The sequence below is a fragment of the Symphalangus syndactylus genome, chromosome 6 (genome assembly GCF_028878055.3).
Source record: "Symphalangus syndactylus isolate Jambi chromosome 6, NHGRI_mSymSyn1-v2.1_pri, whole genome shotgun sequence".
Taxonomy (NCBI): Eukaryota; Metazoa; Chordata; class Mammalia; order Primates; family Hylobatidae; genus Symphalangus; species Symphalangus syndactylus.
Genome location: NC_072428.2, coordinates 118426402 through 118447030, shown reverse-complemented (window position 1 = coordinate 118447030; position 20629 = coordinate 118426402).

Below are 20629 nucleotides of genomic sequence, written 5' to 3'. Positions count from 1 at the left end.
GGCTGGCGGAGGATCTCCCAATGGAGGACGTGGAGAAAGAAGAGCAAGTTCAAGAGCTTATTTTATTTGCTTCATTGTTCTATTCGTTTTTGTGCTTATTTAATCAGCCAAGGTGTTGTGATTGTATGTATATATGTATGTATGCATGTAAGTGTATCTGTATTAACAATATGCTTGAGACTGAGGACGGTGTATAGGCAGTCTGGTGGTTGCATGTGTGTGTGTGTGTTTCACACCTACATGCACACTTGTGTCCCCTCATGTCTTCAGGTCTGTCATGGAAGTGAGGAGGGGAGAAAGGCAGAGAATAAACTCTTAACAGAGTACCTGTTCTAAACCAGACACTTGATGATTTTTAGCTTGTTTAATCTTCACAACAACCCTGTAGTGTAATTTTGTCATCCCAGTTTTACAGATGAAGAAACTGAGATTCGGGGATGTTATGTAATTTGCCAAAGGACATTGTGCTCACTTGTGGTCCTGACAGTAGTGTTTAATTTATGTCTGCTCTGTCATTTCCAGGTTGACCCCTAACTCAATGCTGAGGGTTTGGCATCCAGGATAGGGCACAGAAGAAAATCACTGATTGAGCCTAGTTCAAAGAAATGGTTAAACATTCGGGCTCGGGTCAGACTGATCAAATCTTACTTTTGCCCCTTTGTCATGTGGCCTTGGCATTAGGAAGGTGCCCTTTGTGTGTCAGTGCCTTTAAAAAAAATACCACAAATTTACCTTCAAGTAAATTGTTAGGTCCAAGCAACTTAATAAGTATTTATGTCCTAACAACTTGGCTATTTAAAAAGATAATGCACATAAATAGAAAAAAAAAATTGTTTCTTGCTTAAATTACCAGTTACTTACTAATGGGATAGCTATGCCTATTGGGCGCTGTACTACTTCCCCAACTTTGGAATCAGATTGACCGCCACCACACTGATATCCTATTTCACGCCGATTTTCAGGCTGAAAAATCCAGTTTTGCAAAGATATTATGTCATTAGAAGGAATGCAACACCATCTACTGTAGAAATGGTGAACTACCATAAGCTAGCACAAGAGTTCCCTTGGTGCCCGGTCTTGGCTCATTACAACCTCCGCCTCCCAGGTTCAAGCAATTCTCCTGCTTCACCCTCCTGAGTAGCTGGGATTACAGGCACCTGCCACCATACCTGGCTTTTTTTTTTTTTTGTATTTTTAGTAGAGACGGGGTTTCACCATGTTGGCCAAGCTGGTCTCGAACTCCTGACCTCAAGTGATCCACCTGCCTTGGCCCCCCAAAGTGCTGGGATTACAGGCGTGAGCCCCCACGCCTGGATTTTCCCTGATATTTTTCAAATATCATGTGGAATCTCTGTGAATCCATTGTGGAGACTTGGAATGCCTTAGTGAACAGTTTGTGAATTGTGGTATTAGGGGCTATCTAAGGTCAGTTGGGCAATTTACGTATCCTGTCAGCACGTGGCTGGTATACCTAGCTGATGGGATTTGTGAGGAGGTTTAAATGAGGTGTTTATAAAGCCCTCACACATGGCACTTGGTGCTGTACATTAGAAACACCTGGAGGAGCTAATAAACCCACAGACGTCTGGAACTCCACCCACGGATTCTATGTAATTGGTTGAGGAGGGGCCCAGATAGGAGAGTTATTTAAGAACCTCAGGAGATTTTAGTGTGCAGCAAGGTTGAAAATCACTGACCTACCACATAGTAAATAGGATATTGTGGAAATAAAGGTAATATTTTTATTATGGTTAGGCAGAAAGAATGCAAACCCCATATTCAAAGGCCTGGGTTCTAGAACTTCTTTCCCATTTACTGGCTGTGTGCTCTTGGGCAAGCCACTTACTGTCTCTTAACCTTTATTCTTCCATGTACAAGGAGGATAATCATTTGTGTCTCATCTTAAGTCATAGGATTATGATGACATGTGAAATAATGAGTGTAAAACTGTTCTTTTTTTTTTTTTTTTTCTTTTTTCTCTCCCAGACGGATTCTTGCTCTGTCCACCCAGGCTGGAGTGCAGTGGCCCGATCTTGGCTCACTGCAACCTCCACCTCCCGAGTTCAAGCAATTCTTCTGCCTCAGCCTCCTGAGTAGCTGGGATTACAGATGCCTGCCACCACGTCCAGCTAATTTTTGTATTTTTAGTAGAGATGGGGTTTCACCATGTTAGCCAGGCTGGTCTCGAACTGCTGACCTCATGATCCGCCCGCTTTGACCTCCCAAAGTGTTGAGATTACAGGCGTGAGCCACCGCGCCCAGCTGAAACTTCTTTAAACTGGGCAGCCTATACCAATGTAAGGCAATGTTGAGGAGTAGATGCGGCCTCTTTCCTCAAAGAGAGATCCAGAAAGGCTTCTGAAAACCCAAGACACTTGAAGACCATTGTCCTCTAGCAGTCTGAGCACCATGGAGAGACCCACAGCCGTGAAGACGGATAGGGATAGCCCCGGTTCTACCAGGGCCCCATTCCGGTGAATGAAGGCAAAGAGCCTGCCTGAGCAAGGAGTCACTGCAGTACTGGAGAGTCCCAGAAGGGGGCAGTCTTGTCTCAGCACCCCCGACATGGATTCAGGTGCAGCCATCCAAGCCAATTTGCTTTGAAAAAGTTTACGTGACTGTTTAAAGATTTAACTTATTTTTATTAGCCACTGTACCATGGTACACAAAGTAATTACAAACTCAAGATTAAAATCAGGGCCGTGTTGTAAAAACTAAAAATTTAAAGCTAATTTTTTTTTTTTTTTTGAGATGGAGTCTTGCTCTGTCGCGCAGGCTGGAGTGCAATGGCACGTTCTCGGCTCACTGCAACCTCCACCTCCCAGGTTCAAGCGATTCTCCTGCCTCAGCCTCCTGAGTAGCTGGGATTACAGGCGTCTGTCACCACGCCCGGCTAGTTTTTGTATTTTTTAGCAGAGACAGGGTTTCACCATATTGGTTAGGCTGGTCTCGAACTCCTGACCTCAGTTGATCCCCCTGCCTCGGCCTCCCAAAGTGCTGGGATTACAGGCGTGAGCTACCGCGCCTGGCCTAAAGCTAATTTTTAATTTGCTTAAGGTTCTTTGGTAAGAGAGCTTAGCAAAAAAATTTCTCTAGATTTCTTTTTAATCACCATTTTGACTTTGATTATGACATCTGTATTCATACTAGGCTTATATTTCATCATGCAAGTTAGGTGTGCACATGTAAGGAAAACAATAACAATGAAATCATTCCAATAGTTAGGAGATAAAACACTAGTTTTAGTGAATTAACAATAATACTTCGTCTTTTCACTCTGAACACAGCCCGAGGTCAAGTGAAACCAAGTCTCAGGCTGCCAGAGCTCATCTCTGCAGAGTGTGTATGAAAATGCTCAGGGCAGCTTGTTTGGCTTCAACTATCATGGTAATAGCTTTATGAAGCAACTGCTATGTGCCAGGTGTTTACTTAATATTAATAAACTGCTGTTCCTCATAGCATGTTAACAGAAGTCGCTATCATCCTCATTTTCCAGAGGAAGAAACAACCCAGAATGCCTGTCCATGGTCATATAGCTAATATGGAAGGAACTAAGGGTTTCAGTCAGGCTTCTGTCTGCCAAGCTCATGGACATTCACCACATCACTCAGCTAGTCCCAGTAACTTTGGCCAAGGGACTCTCTGGGGTCTACTCCAAAGCCTCAGGCAGGACTATGGAGGAATATCTTTTCCCACAGCTCCCTGCTCCATCCCACATGATCTGCCCTACAGTGTGATGAACCTGAGGTCCGGGGGGTACCTGTCACCTACTCCCAGAAGTGGAATTAGGGCATGGCTGGAATAAGAATATGAATCCAAGGAATGGAGTAAGGGGCATAAGAGTTGGATTTCCAGCCTGTTTGTTGCTGGACTTAATGGGAACTGTGTTTATAAACCATGTGGGCTCTTCCTGAATCTAGAAGAAAGGACAGCCGAAGGGCCTATGTAGTTGCTGGGCCTCTGCACCCAACCAAGGCTTTCTGTGGCAACTGTGAAGAGGTTGTTGAAGATCCTGGATGGGATTAATCTTTGTAATAATGCAACTCTTTATGGTCGGGCGCAGTGGCTCACGCCTGTAATCCCAGCACTTTGGGAGGCTGAGGCGGGCGGATCACGAGGTCAGGAGATCAAGACCAGCTTGGCCAATATGGTGAAACCCCATCTCTACTAAAAATACAAAAATTAGCTGGGCATGGTGGCAATGTGCCTGTAGTCCCAGCTGCTTGGGAGGCTGAGGCAGAAGAATCACTTGAACCTGGGAGGCGAAGGTTGCAGTGATCCGAGATCGTGCCACTGCACTCCAGCCTGGGTGACAGAGTGAAACTCTGTCTCAAAATAATAATAATAATAATGCAACCCTTTATAAGCACTCTTTTCATTTAGTGTTGCCCTGCATCTTCTAAATCATCAACAGTAATTAGTAATACACATGGTACACATTAAAGCTGTTCACCAAATTTTTCCTCCTCTCTGCCTTCTGGCCACTTGATAGGATTGTATTCCCTGGTCCCCATGATTGTATTCCCTGGTCACTTGTGATTGGGTGTGGCCATGGACTACAGTAGTTGTGGCCAATGGGATTAAGTGGAAGTGATGGTATCACTGCTGGCCTGGAGCATTTTATTGACTTTGTGAGACCTTCAGAGCTCTCTTCCCCTCTGCCACAGCTAATGGCATGGTTCCAGATAGTGATTGCTCCATCAGCCTGGGTTTTAGAGTAGCCCCATCTGACCCACAATGGACTTGCAGAGTAAATGAGAAATGAATTTTTGTTCTGTTATGCCAGTGAGAGTTAGTTTTTTGCTGTTCTTACTGCAGCATAACCTAGGCTATCCAACTGGTAGAGTGGATTTACTAGCTACCTGGCACTGTGCTCTGATCAGTTAAGGTGGTGTAAATGAATCATTTAAGGAGCAGTAGGTGTGGTAGAAAGAGAATGGATTGGCTGGGCTTGGTGGCTCATCCCTGTAATCCCAGCACTTTGGGAGGTCGAGGCGGGTAGATCACCTCAGGTCAGGAGTTCGAGACCAGACTGGCCAACATGGTGAAACCCCATCTCTACTAAAAATACAAAAATTAGCCAGGTGTGGTGGCGGGCGCCTGTAATCCCAGCTACTCAGGAGGCTGAGGCAGGAGAATCACTTGAACAAGGGAGGCAGAGGTTGTAGTGAGCCAACATTGCGCCATTGCACTCCAGCCTGGGTGACAAGGGTGAAACTTCGTCTCAAAAAGAAAAAAAAAAGGGCCGGGTGCGGTGGCTCATGCCTATAATCCCAGCACTTTGGGAGGCCGAGGCGGGCGGATCACAAGGTCAGGAGATCGAGATCATCCTGGCTAACGCGGTGAAACTCCGTCTCTACTAAAAATACAAAAAAAATTAGCCGGGCATAGTGGCGGGCGCCTGTAGTCCCAGCTACTCGGGAGGCTGAGGCAGGAGAATGGCGTGAACCTGGGAGGCGGAGCTTGCAGTGAGCTGAGATCGTGCCACTGCACTCCAGCCTGGGTGACAGAGCAAGCCTCTGTCTCAAAAAAAAAAAGAGAATGGATTTTGGAGACAAGTAAATTAAAATTAAATAGCAGCTCTGACACTGGCTATATATGTATGATTTTAAGCAAATTTTATAACCACAGCTATCAGAATGGCGAAAAAAACCCAAAAAACTGACTGTACCAAATGCTGAGAAGGCCACAGAGAACTGGAACTGGGGATGCAAAATAGTATGGCTAATTTGCAAAAACAATTTAGCACTTTCTTATAAAATTAAAGATACAACATAGCATATGTCCTATCAATCCTACTCTGATTTATTTATTTTATTTTATTTATTTATTTTTTTGAGACAGAATCTTGCTCTGTTGGCCAGGCTGGAGTGAAGTGGCACCATCTCGACTCACTGCAACCTCTGCCTCCCAGGCTCAAGCCATTCTTCTGCCTCAGCCTCCCAAGTAGCTGGAATTATAGGAGTGTGCCACCACGCCCGGCTAATTTTTTTTGTATTTTTAGTAGCGACGGGGTTTCACCATGTTGGCCAGGCTGGTCTTGAACTCCTGACCTCAGGTAATCCACCCACCTCGGCCTCCCAAAGTGCTGGGATTATAGGTATGAGCCACCATGCCCGTCCCAATCCTAATCTGATTTAACCAAGAGAAATGAAAACTTCATTGACATGAAAACCTGTATGTGAATGTCTATGGTGGTTTTATTTATACTTGCCCAAAACTGAAAACACCCCAAGTGTCCTTGAGCTGGTGAGTAGATAAACAGCCTGTGGTAAGTCCATACAATGAACCACCACTTAGCAATCAAAAGGAAGGCACTGTGGATAGAGAAAACAGTATGGGTGAACTGCAAGTGCATTATGCTAAGTGAATGCAGTCAGGCGCAAAGAGCTCCGTATTGTATGATTCCATTTATAGGACAATCTGGAAAAGACTAAATTATAGGAGCTCAGGGGTTGCCAAGTATTGGGGTGTTGGGTCGGGGGAAGGATGGCGGAACAGTTGATGACAAAGGAGCAGTGTAAAGTAATGGGAACTGTTCCATGTCTTGCTTGTGTCCGTGGTTGCACGACTTTACATTGTCAAAACTCAGAACCACCAAAAAGTGAATTTTACTGTTTGTAAATAAAAAATTTTAAGGGAATTAAAAGCCAGACATAAAAGGCCATATATTGTTGGATTCCATTTATGTGAAAAGTCCAGAATAGACAAATCCATAAAGACAGAAAGTAGATTACTGGTTGCCAGGGGATGGGGGCAGGGAAGAATAGGGAGTGACTGTTAATTAGGTATAGGGTTTCTTTTTTTGGTGATGAGAATGTTCTGGAATTAGATAGTGGTGATAGTGAATAAACTAAAATCTACTGAATTGTACACTTTAAATGGTGAATTTTATGGCATGTGAATTATAGCTCAGTTTTTGTAAGTATATTTTATTTTTATTTTTATTAATATATATATATTTTTGTAGAGATGGAGTCTTCCCATGTTGCCCAGGCTGGTCTTGACCTCCTGGGCTCAAGTGATCCTCCCGCCTTCAGCCTCCCAAAGTGCTGGGACTACAGGGGTGAGCCACCATGCCCAGCTGTAAGTGAATTTTTAAAAACCAGCTGGGCATAGTGGCTCACCCCTATAATCTCAGCACTTTGGGAGGCCAAGGTGGGTGGATCATTTGAGGTCAGGAGTTTGAGACTGGCCTGGCCAACATGGCGAAACCCCATCTCTACTAAAAATACAAAAGTTAGCTGGGCATGGTGGTGCACACCTGTAGTTCCAGCTACTCGGGAGGCTGAGGTGTGAGAATCCCTTAAACCTGCAAGGTGGAGGTTGCAATGAGCCATCACACCACTGTACTCCAGCCTGGGCAACACAGAGAGACTTGTGTCTCAAACAAACAAACAAACAACAGACCAGGCACAGTGGCTCACACCTATAATCCCAGCACTTTGGGAGGCTGAGGCAGGTGGATCACTTGAGGTCAGGAGTTTGAGACCAGCCTGACCAACATGGTGAAACCCCGTCTCTCCTAAAAATACAAAAAATTAGCCAGGCATGGTGGTGTGCACCTGTAATCCCAGCTAATTGGGAGGCTAAGGCAGGAGAATCACTTGAACCTGGGAGGCAGAGGTTGCAGTGAGCTGATATCGTGCCACTGCATTCCAGCCTGGGCAACAGAGCCAGACTCCGTCTCAAAAAATTAAATAAATAAATACAAAAATAAAAAACCTTTCTTGGCCACTTTCGTCATCTGTAAAATTAATATTCCTATTCCATAGGATTGTTGTTTGGGGTGGATGTAATGTGGTAAATTGTACAGCACAGTGTTCGTTGTGGGTGCACAGTGAATGGCTAGCTGTGTCCCAGGATTCCAGTCCTGGCTTAATTGCTCTGTGTGGCCTTGGAAAACCACTTCACTTCACTGAGCCTCACGTTTTTGACTTGCAAAATGAAAGAGTTGGAATAGGTGAACTCTCACATCCCTCCCAATCTGGCAAGGAACTCTGTAGTACTCCTTGATGATGAAAACACTAAGAATTATGACTTGGTCAGTCACGGTACCTGAAATCCCAGCACTTTGGGAGGCCGAGGCAGGTGGATCATGAGGTCAGGAGTTCAAGACCAGCCTGGCCAACAAGGTGAAACCCCGTCTCTACTAAAAATACAAAAATTAGCTGGGCGTGGTAGCAGGCGCTTGTAATCCCAGCTACTCAAGAGGCTAAGGCAGGAGAATCGTATGAACCCGGGAGGCAGAGGTTGCAGTGAGCCGAGATCGTGCACTGCACTCCAACCTGCGTGACAGAGCGAGACTCCGTCTCACAAAAAAAAAAAAAAAAATAGAATAATGACTGTGTTTGTGTAGTTGCTGACACGTTTCAAAGCACTTTTAAGTAACTTACTTCATTGGTTACCTCACCTAGCATTTAATATATTCCACTGCAATGACAATCTTCAGAAAAAAGGGTGTAAACCACTAGGAAACTGAGGCCAAGATGTGACAGGGTCAGGGCCAGGGCAGGGGAAGCTGACACACTCATGCAGAGGGGCCCTGCAGAGAGAGAGCTGCTGCAGAAGCCTCCATCTGCTCACGAGGCCTCCTTCCTCCCGCCTGCCAATGCCAGGATAGATGCCAGGCCTGGCTCCCATGCCAGCACTCAGGGACACAGTGGCATAGTAGCTATGCATGCAGTGGGCTTGTCACACATATCCCACCCCAGACCCTCCCCTGCTGGCTCAGGATGCTAGGGGCCACAGACACCGGCTCTGTTGCAGGTTGGTGGTGACAGAAGCTTTCTAAACCTCTCCCTAAATCTGCTCTCAGTCTGAGGAGAATTCTTCTTGATATTGTTGGCTAGAAATTAAACAGGACAGTATCTCACAGCATGTCAAGACTACAGGCCGGGTGCAGTGGCTCACGCCTGTAATCCCAGCACTTTGGGAGGCCAAGGTGGGCAGATTGCTTGACCCCAGGAATTCAAGACCAGCCTGGGCAACATAGTGACACTGTGTCTCTACAAAAAAAAAAAAGGTTTTTTAAATTGCTGGGAATGGTGGTGTGTCCCTGTAGCCCCAGCTACTTGGGAGACTGAGGTAGGAGGATCACTTGAGCCCAGGAGGTTGAGGCTGCAGTGAGCTGTGTTCGTGCCATTGCATGCCAGCCTGGACAACAGAGGGAGATTCTGTCTCAAAACAAAACAAAAATGAAAACAAAAACAAAAAAAAAGACTGCAGATATGAAGTCCTTTTCTCTTTTTTCAGTATATGGAGGGAGAGGAAGCCCTAGGGCATCCATTCTCTCTCTCTCTCTCACACGCACACACACACACACCACACAACACACACACATACAGACACACACACCCCACACACCACACCACACACACACACACACCCCACACACCACACACACATACACACACACTCCTACACACCACACCACACACACAACCACACCACACACACACACACACACCCCACACACCACCGACACAGACACACACCCCCCTACACACCACACCACACACACAACCACACCACACACACACACACCCCACACACCACCGACACAGACACACACACCCCTACACACCACACCACACACACAACCACACCACACACACACACACCCCCCACACACCACTGACACATACACACACACCCCTACACACCACACCACACACACAACCACACCACACACATAGCCCCCACACACCACACACAGACACACACCCCCTACACACCACACCACACACACAACCACACCACACACATACACACACACATAGCCCCCACACACTACACACACATACAGACACACACCCCCCCACACACCATACCACACACACACTCCCCCTACACACACACATACACTTTTAGACCTGCCTGGAAGGTAGGGTAGGATTATGTCAAGGATTCCACAGCCCTGATATGGGATAGAGTGAAAAACCACATGGGACTTGTAATGGAAGGGTGACAAGGAGCAGTGAAGAGTGCTTCCTGTGCTCCCAACGAGATCTCACATGGCCTGGGGTCATCAGGCCCACCTCTGTACCTTCAGGGGAGTAGAGGTGTTGCCTGCCCTCCCCGCTTCACAGGTGGCTCTGGGCTGAGCTGCAGAGGCACCTGAGCAGGGGGGATGGCAGTGCTGTGGATACAGCTCCTGGCCGCAGGTAATTAATTAGATGGGGCTGGAGGCCTAGGGCAGGAGGGCCTGGGGATCAGCCAAGAGACCCAGGTCTCCAGGCAGGAAACCCTGGGCACCCACTCACACTCACAGCCACCCTGAGGACTGAGGGGTGGAAACAGGAGCCCAGGGAATTCCTCTCCAGGCATTGGCTCCTGGGAGGGAGTAGGTCGGGCAGGAGGGAGATAGAACAGCTGTGGGTACCAACAAGGTCTCAAGGCCTGGAAGTAGGGTGGGGAGGTGTCACTTCCAGATGTGCCTTTGGACCGATCAGGCAAGTCGGAGGCTATGCCTGGGGATGGAGGGAGGCTTGGGGGAATGAGGTGGGCCTGTGACTACCTGTCATGTGGCTGGGACCCTACCCTTCTCCTCCCTCCCTCCCACCTTGAGAAGGAAGCCCCAGTCCATCTCCATTCCCCCTGCCCTCTGTTCTAAAACACAGCAGCCTGCTTGTACCCTATGACCTGCCAAGAGGCAGGGACTTAGGCTACAGGGAGGGAGGGTGGGGCTCTTTTTGAACTTGGAGCCCAATTGCCCTCCTGAACATGGACCGGAACAACTTCTGACCCATTTGCACCCTTCAGACTGAAAATCACCCACAGCAGCACCTCCTCCAGGCCAGGCAATGCAGGGACCAGGATGGGGGTTTGCCCTGGTCCCACACATTAGCATCAGCACCCTGTGTCCCTCTGCTTTCAAGCCTTGGGCTGGAGGCAGGAGCGGGTTGGGGTGAAGGCCAGGGTTTGTTGTGGTTCTGATCACGTCAGGGCCTCTCAGGCAAGAGAAGTGTGCAGTCTGCACATTGCTGACATTTTTCTTATGAGGCCAGGCTAGGAAATGGTTGAAAATGAAAGCGAGGGAGGGTGAGCACACTATCCTTAAAGACACACTCTTGGTGTCCCCTGTTTCCCTGGGGGTGAGGGAAAGGGGGTCTTGGTGGGGATCCAGGGCAGAAGCAGCTGTGGGCACGGGTGGGAGGAATTGTCATAGCCTCGGCCTAGATGTTTCCTGGACCAGAGATCTCCACCACTGCACCAGCTCTTCATGACCCCAACTTCATCCTCACTGGAGATTGAAAAGCATGCATAGCTGGATGAAACACAGCCAGGCTTTTGGATTACAGTGGTCCCCCTTATCCTCAGAGCATACATTGCGAGACCTCCAGTGGATGCCTGAAACCTCAGATAGTATTGAACCCTACATATACTGTGTTATTTCCATCTGATAACTGGGATGGCTTCTAAGTGACTAAAGCAGGTAGCAATAGTGTGGATACGCTGAGCAGAGGGATGATTACACCTCTCTGGCAGGTGCAGCAGGATGGCATGAGATTTCATCCCACTACTCAGAATGGCATACAATTTAATTTTTTAAAATTAAATTAAATTTTCTTTTTAGAGATAATGTCTCACTATGTTGCCCAGGCTGGTGTCAAGCTCCTGGACTCAAATAGTCCTCCTTCCTCAGCCTCCCAAAGTGCTGGGATTACCAGAGTGAGCCACCATGGCCGGTAATGGCTTGCAACTTAAAACTTATGACTTTTCTTTTTTTCTGAAATTTCCCATTTAATATTTTTGAATCTCAGTTGACCGTGGGTAACTGAACTTAAGAAAGTGAAACTGAGCATAAGTGGGGACTACTGTATTTCAGCCCTAGAGGCCAGGGCTGCTGGGATGAGGAAGGGTGAGGGAGGGAGAAGAGTCATAACACTGGTGCCTCGGTCCCTGCTTGCTCCTATGAACCCCCATCCCCTGGATATGGGTGGCTGGCAGGGGTGGGAAGACAGACCCAAGTTTGGGGCTCCACCTCCTAGATGGCTCTTCCCAGCTGCACCTTCTCCACTGACTTCACCCAGCTCCTCAATGTCTGGCACAGGAGTCAGGGCAGCCCCTGGCAATCCACTTCTCTCTTTCCCCAAATCCCATCCCCTTCTGGCCTAAAACATCTCCAGTTACTTGTTCTTTTATTCTGCTCTTCATTCTCCTTTCTACCCTTTTCTGACCATGCTCCAGGCTGCTTTACCTTGGGATCCCTAAATGTAGAATGGAGAGGAGGGACCCCTGGCAGTCAAAACAGACTCTCAGGAACTGAGGTTGTATACGAATTCCCTATGGACCTTGACTGCTCCCTCCTTAGATGCGCACGAGCCTTTGCTCTTCTGTCTCCTCGGAGTGTCTGAGTGGGAAGTTCCCAGTTACCCCTTCACTCCACTCAGTGAGGTTTCTCCCCATTGCTCCTGCTCTGGCAATGCTGAACACCCATCTGCTCCTGCTCCTCCTTCCCCCCACTCTCCCACGCTTGCTGGCATCTCCATTCACAGTGACTGCCTCACCGGCCAGAAGCTGTTCTGTGGCTTCTACACCAGCAGATTCTCTTCTTAACTGGTATTCCATACTGTGTGTCTGTGCTCTTCGGAACATGATTCCATTTTCTACCTGCCTCTGTATTTTTTGCTTGAGAGAAAGAGTGTGTGTGTGTGTGTGTGTGTGTGTGTGTGTGTGTGTGTGTGTGTGTGTGTGTGCTGGAGTTTCTACAGGATATCCTTTCAAATAAACAGACACTGAGGTTCCAGAGTAGGACTGCTGGATTTGGGGTAGAAGAAAGCCTTTGTTTGGGCAATGCCCCTGAAGGTTTCATTTGGCTCCTGGTGGCTGGTATCAGCACAGGGTGGGCTCAAAGCTCAGGTGAAGTAGATTATACTGGGGAAAGGTCTGGGCCTGGGCAACAGGTGGACTGGCCTCTAGCTCTAGCTCAGAGACAATCACAGAATCCTTTCTCAAGCTTTCTGTGCCTTGGTTTCCTCATCTGTCATGTGGAGATAATGTCACCTGCTGACCCACCCCTCAGGCTGTGGAGAGAATGCTCCATCCAGGACAGCCTGCTCACTGCTCCCAGAAACCTCCCAGCTCACTCCCCTCGAGCACTCTGCCCATATTCCCTCCTTGGACTGTTCTCTCTAGGCCCTCTCCCTTCCTAAATCCTAGCTCTTCCTCAAACACAGTCCAATCCTTTCTCCTCTATAAAACCTTCCCCGACTACTCCAGTTGATAGTGTTGGGTTTCTACTTTCAACTTCTGTAACACTCAGAGTTGGCACTACTCAATGAGCATGTAATTCTTATGTCAGGATTTCTCAACCTCAGCACCATTGGCATTTTGAGCTAGATCATTCTTTGTTGTAGGGTGTCACCCAGTGCACTGTAGGATGTTCAGCAGCACCATTAGATGCTGCCAGCACCCCTCCAGTTGTGACAACCAAAAATGTCTTCAGACATGGCCAAATAAATCTGGGGGAAAAATGACCCCCAGCTGAGAATCATTACTTTATATTGTTATTTAGCTATTTAGCTTTTTGTTTGTTTTTGAGATGGCATCTCCCTCTGTCACCCAGGCTGGAGTGCAATGGTGCAATCTTGGCTCACTGCAACCTCCACCTCCCGGGTTCAAGTGATTCTCCTGCCTCAGCCTCCTGAGTAGCTGGGACTACAGGCGCCTGCCACAATGACCAGCTAATTTTTTTTTTTTTTATTTATAGTAGAGACAGGGTTTCACTATGTTGGCCAGGCTGGTCTCAAACTGCTAACCTTAAGTGATCTTCCCCCTTCGGCTTCCCAAAGTGCTGGAATTACAGGTGTGAGCCACCACGCCCGGCCTGTTATTTAGCTTTTAATGTTTCATTTGCCTGGCCAGATTTCTTTGTATGCCCTCATGTGCCTAGCACACTATACATGTCATATGCTCCACGATTATCTGTTAAACAAATCAGTATATTCTTTTCAAGCATTAAAAGTGCAAGTAGAAAATTAGCTGGGCATGGTGGTGCGTGCCTGTAGTCCTAGCAACTCAGGAGGCTGAGGCGGGGGCGACTGGTTGAGCCCAGGAGTTTGAGGCTGCAGTGAGCTATGATCATGCCTCTGAACTCCATCCAGCCTCAGTGAAAGAGCGAGATCCTATCTGGAAAAAAAAAAAAAAAAAAAGGCCAGGCGTAGTGGCTCACACTTGTAATCCCAGCACTTTGGGAGGTCGAGGCAGGTGGATCACCTGAGGTAGGGAGTTTGAGACCAGCCTGAGCAACATAGAGAAACCCTGTCTCTACTAAAAATACAAAATTAGCCAGGCGTGATGGCATATGCCTGTAATCCCAGCTACTCAGGAGGCTGAGGCAGGAGAATCGCTTGAACCTGGGAAGCGGAGGTTGCAGTAAGCCAAGATTGTGCCATTGCACTCCAGCCTGGGCAACAAGAGTGAAACTCCATTTAAAAAAAAATTGCAAGTAGAAGTTATCACAGCTACCTTAGGCCTAAGTTACACTATATGAGATGGAGACATTCATATTTGTTTCTAAAACATTAGTTCACTGTCTTCCCCCAATCAGATTGTGGGGAACAATTGTTAGCAAGGAATTTTGCTATGTCTACTGCAGAAATTCTGTTACAATAAGTGCAATATACAACAAAAATATTTCCAAACTAAAACTCACTTATTTCAAGTGATATTTACTCAGATTGAACTCTGAATCACAAAATAATTGGAACCATCCTTGGAAGGCCACTGCAATGGGCGATGATTTGTTTTAGATTCTCTGCTGATGTGTTAGGTTCTGTACGCTGGAAGAGGAGAGTTAGTAAGAAGGTATTTAAAAGAATGATTAGCATGTCTACCTGCCCAAGAAATCTCTCTTGTTTTCTCTCCAGGTTGGGCTATCTCCCTCCTTTTGACCGTAAGAGCCCTTTGTGCCCTCTTCTTTGGCACTGCCTAGGCAGTAGAAGTTGTTAGAAAAGACTCAAGAGTTAGAGTAAACAGGCCGGGGGTCTTACCCGGCCTCCACCAATCATCGCTGTCTGACTATGGAAAACCTGCTTAAGCTTCCTGAGCTTCAGTTTCCTTGCCTAAGAAATAGACATAAACAATAAAATGCAGTGAGGACTAATGAGGAAAGTATGCCAAGTGCCTCTCCTTGTGTCTGACACATACATACTAAATTGACATTGATCTTCTTTCTACCATTAGTGCTGGTCTCATAGCTATCCTTGCTTTTTCCATCCCCCTCATGCTTTGCACTCCTCTAACACCTAGCACAGTGCCTTGCCCATAGTGGGAGCTCCATACAGGAGCATTTTTTTTTTTTTTTTTTGAGACAGAGTCTTGCTCTGTCGCCCAGGTTGGAGTGCAGTGGCGCAATCTCGGCTCACTGCAAGCTCCGCCTCCCGGGTTCACGCCATTCTCCTGCCTCAGCCTCTCCGAGTAGCTGAGACTACAGGCGCCCGCCACCACGCCCGGCTAATTTTTTTGTATTTTTAGTAGAGACGGGGTTTCACCGTGGTCTCGATCTCCTGACCTCGTGATCCGCCTGCCTCGGTCTCCCAAAGTGCTGGGATTACAAGCGTGAGCCACCGCACCCGGCCCATACAGAAGCATTTTTGATGAAAGGACTCAGCTTTTGACTCCAGGAAGTCTGGAAGGTGAGGGAATGCAGACAGACTAGCACTTGGACTGACCTATCACCTCCTCAATTTTGTAGCCCATGTTAATTGATTTTTTTTTTTTTTTGGAGACAGGGTCTCACTCTGTCGCCCAGGCTGGAGTACAGTGGTGCAGTCTCAGCTCACTGCAGCCTCAACCTCCCAGGCTCAAGTGATCCTCCCACCTCAGGCTCCTGAGTAGCTATGACCACAGGGTGCACCACCATGCCCAGCTAATTTTTGTATTTTTTGTAGAGATGCGGTTTTGCTATGTTGCCCAGGCTGGTCTTGAACTCCTGAGCTGAAGTGATCCTCCCACCTTGGCCTCCCACGGTGCTGGGATTACAGGCGTGAGCCACTATGCCTGGCCTGCATTCTAATCCTATAATTGTATTTGACTCATATATTTTTTCCAGTCGGAAAGAAATTTCTACATTATTTAATCCAATAATCTCATTTCTCAGATTAGGAAACTGAGGCCCAGTGAGGATACATAGCTCTTTCATGTACGAAAGATTGAAAGTCTATTGTCCTCATGCTTTTAGAAGACTAAATAGTTTGCTTTAGTTCCAATTTTCTGTTTTTGTTTTTGTTTTTTCAGACAGAGTCTCGCTCTGTCACCCAGGCTGGAGTGCAGTGGTGCAGTCTTAGCTCACTGCTGCCTCCACTTCCCATGTTCAAGCAATCCTTCACCTTAGCCTCCTGAGTAGCTAGGATTACAGGTGTGCGCCACCATGCCTGGCTAATTTTTGTATTTTTAGTAGAGATGGGGTTTAACCATGTTGGCTAGGCTGGTTTCAAACTCCTGACCTCATGTGATTCGCTTGTCTTGGCCTCCCAAAGAACTGGGATTACAGGTGTGAGCCACTGCACCGGTCTAGTTCTACTTTTGTCTAGTAGTTCCTCTAGACCAGAACCTCTCAATCTCAGCACTATTGATATTTGGGGCCAAATAATTATTTATTGTGAAAAGCCACTGTAGGATATTTAGCAGCATCCCTGGCCTCTACCCACTAGATGCCATGAATACACCCTTTCTCCCCTTAGTCATAACAATAAACAATGCCTCTAGACATTGCCAAATGTCCCACAGAGAACTACTGGCTTAGCCATTACTGTAGGTAAAATCCCTTCATATGAAATGCTGAGGCCCTCAGGTTATTCCATCACAATATGATTGCTTTAATGAATAGTTTGCTAGCAAATCTCATTTGTAGCCAACAAGCTCTGGAGATAAGGCAGAGCTGCTCTGTATTGCGTGCCAGGTCTCAGCCACTACTTGAGTACTCTCATTATGTATGTGTGTTCATTTATGTGTTATATTCTGCCTACCTCCAGGAGCTTTTAAAGTGGTCCCAAAGCATTTCTTTCTCAGAACATCTGGCCCTGTCTGTGTGTTGCCTGGGTGTCTGGGCTGTGTGGAGGGGTGTCCTTCTCTGCCAGAGCCCTTCCCACATTGTCTTCTAGTTGCCTGCTCGTCTCCCAGCCCCCTGGACTTTAAGGCCCATGACAGTAAAAACAATGAACATCTTGCTCACCATTATACTCCCAGCATCTAGTTGGCACCTGAGAGGTGCCCAATAAACATTTGTTGAATGGCTATATAATAGAAATTGTGTACTGTATTGAGCTGGGGGTCAAAAGTATAGAAGTTAGCTACAGCTTACTTAGTTTACAATAATCATTACTCGTGTTTATTAAGAGCCTACTATGTACCAAGAACTTTCCATGTGTTATTTTGTTAATTATAAAACAACCTTATAGACAGTATTAGCTCCATTTGAAAGACGAGGAAACTGTGGCTCAGAGAGAGTTCATGACTTGGGTAATTATATAGTAAGCCCAGATTTGGACCAAGGCCCACCTAATTGCAGAATCTAGCCCTAGTCTGCTTTGATATATGAAGGGTCTTCAAAAAGTTCATGGAAAATGTATATTATGAAAAAAACTATGCCTGGACTTCAATTTTTTTTGCAACAAAATACACTCATACTAACTTTTTATAACGTGTCTGAACAGGATCTAATTTGAGGCACTGCAAAGGATAAGATATCAGTTTGAAAAGAGCTCCTCTCAGCCGGTCGCGGTGGCTCATGCCTGTAATCCCAGCACTTTGGGAGGCCGAGGCGGGCAGCTCACGAGGTTTAGAGATCAAGACCATCCTGGCTAACACGGTGAAACCCCGTCTCTACTAAATATACAAAAAATTAGCCAGGCGTGGTGGCGGGTGCATGTAGTCCCAGTTACTCAGGAGGCTGAAACAGGAGGATGGCGTGAACCTGGGAGGCGGACATTGCAGTGAGCCGAGATTGCGCCACTGCACTCCAGCCTGGGCGACAGAGCTAGACTCTGTCACAAAAAAAAAAAAAAAAAAAGAGCTCCTATCAAAGCATCAAAGCAAAGGAATTCTGCTAATATTGAAGCAAGAACAAACATTAAATATATGATGAAGTTTAGGTGGAAGAATGATGAAATTACTGATGCTTTATACAAAGTTTATGGGGACAATGCTCCAGCGAAATCAGCAGTTTACAAATGGATAACTTGTTTTAAGAAGGGTTAAGATGTTGAAGATGAAACCCAAAGCAGCAGACCATCTGCATCAATTTGCAACGAAAAAATTAATCTTGTTTGTGCCACAACTGAAGAGGCTGATGATTAATAGCAAAAACAATAGCCAACATCATAGACATCTCAATTGATTCAGTTTACACAATTCTGACTGAAAAAAATTAAAATTGAGCAAACTTTCTGCTCAATGGGTGCCAAAACTGTTCCTCAATGGCAGGTAAGGGATGTGGAAAATCTGTTTTTCTCCCATCTAAGTTGAAGTCTGTTGAGTAGGCAAAGGGAGATGGATAGTATCTTCCACCTATCTTGCCCTAGCTTGGGAGGTCTGTGCCCAAAGCAGCCACAGATAAGAGCAGAGCTTTCAATGGAAATTTTAAAAACATGGGATCAAGATGCTGAAGCATTTCTTTGAAGACTTGTAATAAGAGATGAAACATAGCTTTCCCATTACAATCCTGAAGACAAAGCACAATCAAAGCAATGGCTACTAAGAGGTGGAAGTGGGTCCAGTCACAGCAAAAGTGGACTGGTCAAGAGCAAAGGTCGTGGCAACAGTTAACTGAGATGCATAAGGCATTTTTCTTGCTGACTTTCTGAAGGGTCAAAGAATGATAACATCTGCTTATTGTGAGAGTGTTTTGAGAAGGTTAGCCAAACCTTTAGCAGAAAAATGTCCCGGGGAAAGCTTCAACAGAGAGGGCTCTTCTCCATCACAGTGCTCTTGCTCACTCCTCTCATCAAACAAGGGCAATTTTTTCAAGAGTGTTAATGGGAAATCATTAGGCATCCACCTTACAGTCCTAATTTGGCTCCTTCTGACTTGGGTTTGTTTCCTAATCTCAACAAAAATCTTGGCTAGGTGCAGTGGCTCACGCCTTTAATCCTAGCAGTTTGGGAGGCTGAGGCAGGTGGATTGCCTGAGGTCAGGAGTTCTTGACTAGCCTGGCCAACATGGCAAAACCCGTCTCTACTAAAAGTACAAAACTAGCTGGGCATGGTGGCCCACACCTGTAATCCCAGCTACTTGGAAGGCTGAGGCACGAAAATCTCTTGAACCCGGGAGGCAGGGGTTGCAGTGAGCCAAAATCGCACCATTGCACTCCAGCCTGGGTGACAGAGCGAGACTCCGTCTCACTAAAAAAAAAAAAAAAAAAAAAAAACCTGCATTGACATGCTTAAATTCCAAAGACTTTAAGTTCTTTAGAGATGGACTAAATGGCTGGTATCATGGCTTACAAATGTATCTTGAATTTAATGGAACTTATGTTGAAAAATAGTTTATTTTTTCTTCTTTTAATTCCATTTTTCCATGAATTTTGTTTGTTTGAGACAGAAACTTGCTCTGTGGCCCTTTTTTTTCAGTACATTGCCTTCATGTGACAACATTGTTCATTGTGTTATAATGCATTTAATTATGTTACAGTTATCTTTCATGTCATTCTTACTGTCCTGGTAACTTTATTTGGATTTGGGTTTTCTCTGCAGTTTAACATGTTTACAGACAATCTTTTAAAGTTTAGGCTATAGCTAGTTCTAAGTTTCATCTGTTGAGTAATTGATTGGTTTTGACTAGTTTCTCCTTCAGAGTCTTTATAAACACATATGGGTACCTTATCTGCTTACTTCCAAACAGAAACCTTTGGCTTTAGGGTAGTATTTTTTAAATGGTGAGTCCACAATCAATTTATTGGGCCCCTCACCAAAAAAGGGACAGAATATAAAGTACCAGAGGACACTGAATATAATCAATGAATGAATTTTAGCTTTTTTGTTGTTGTTGAGACAGTCTCACTCCGTCATCTAGGCTAGAGTGCAGTGGCCCGATCTTGCTTCACTGCAAACCTCGGCCTCCCGGGTTCAAGCTATTCTCATGCCTCAGCCTCCTGAGTAGCTGGGAATACAGGCGTGCACCAACATACCTGGCAATTTTTTTTTTTGGAGACAGAGTCTCACTCTGTCACCAGGCTGGAGTGCAGTGTGCAATCTCGGCTCACTGTGACCTCCGCCTCCCGGGTTGAAGCGATTCTCCTGCCTCAGCCTACCGAGTAGCTGGGACTACAGGTGCGCACCACCATGCCCAGCTATTTTTTGTGTTTTTAGTAGAGACAAGGTTTCACCATGTCGGCCAGGATGGTCTCAGTCTCTTGACCTCGTGATCTGTCAGCCTCAGCCTCCCAAAGTGCCGGGATTACAAGTGTGAGCCACTGCGCCCAGCCTAATTTTGTATTTTTTAGTAGAGATGGAGTTTCACCATGTTGGCCAGGCTGGTCTGAAACTCCTGACCTCAGGTGATCTGACCGCCTCAGCCTCCCGAAGTGTTGAGATTACAGGCGTAAGCCACTGCGCCCAACCTAAATTTTAAAAAACTTAAATAAAATAATTTTAAAAAGAATCCTGATTTTGGGGAGTGGGTGTGT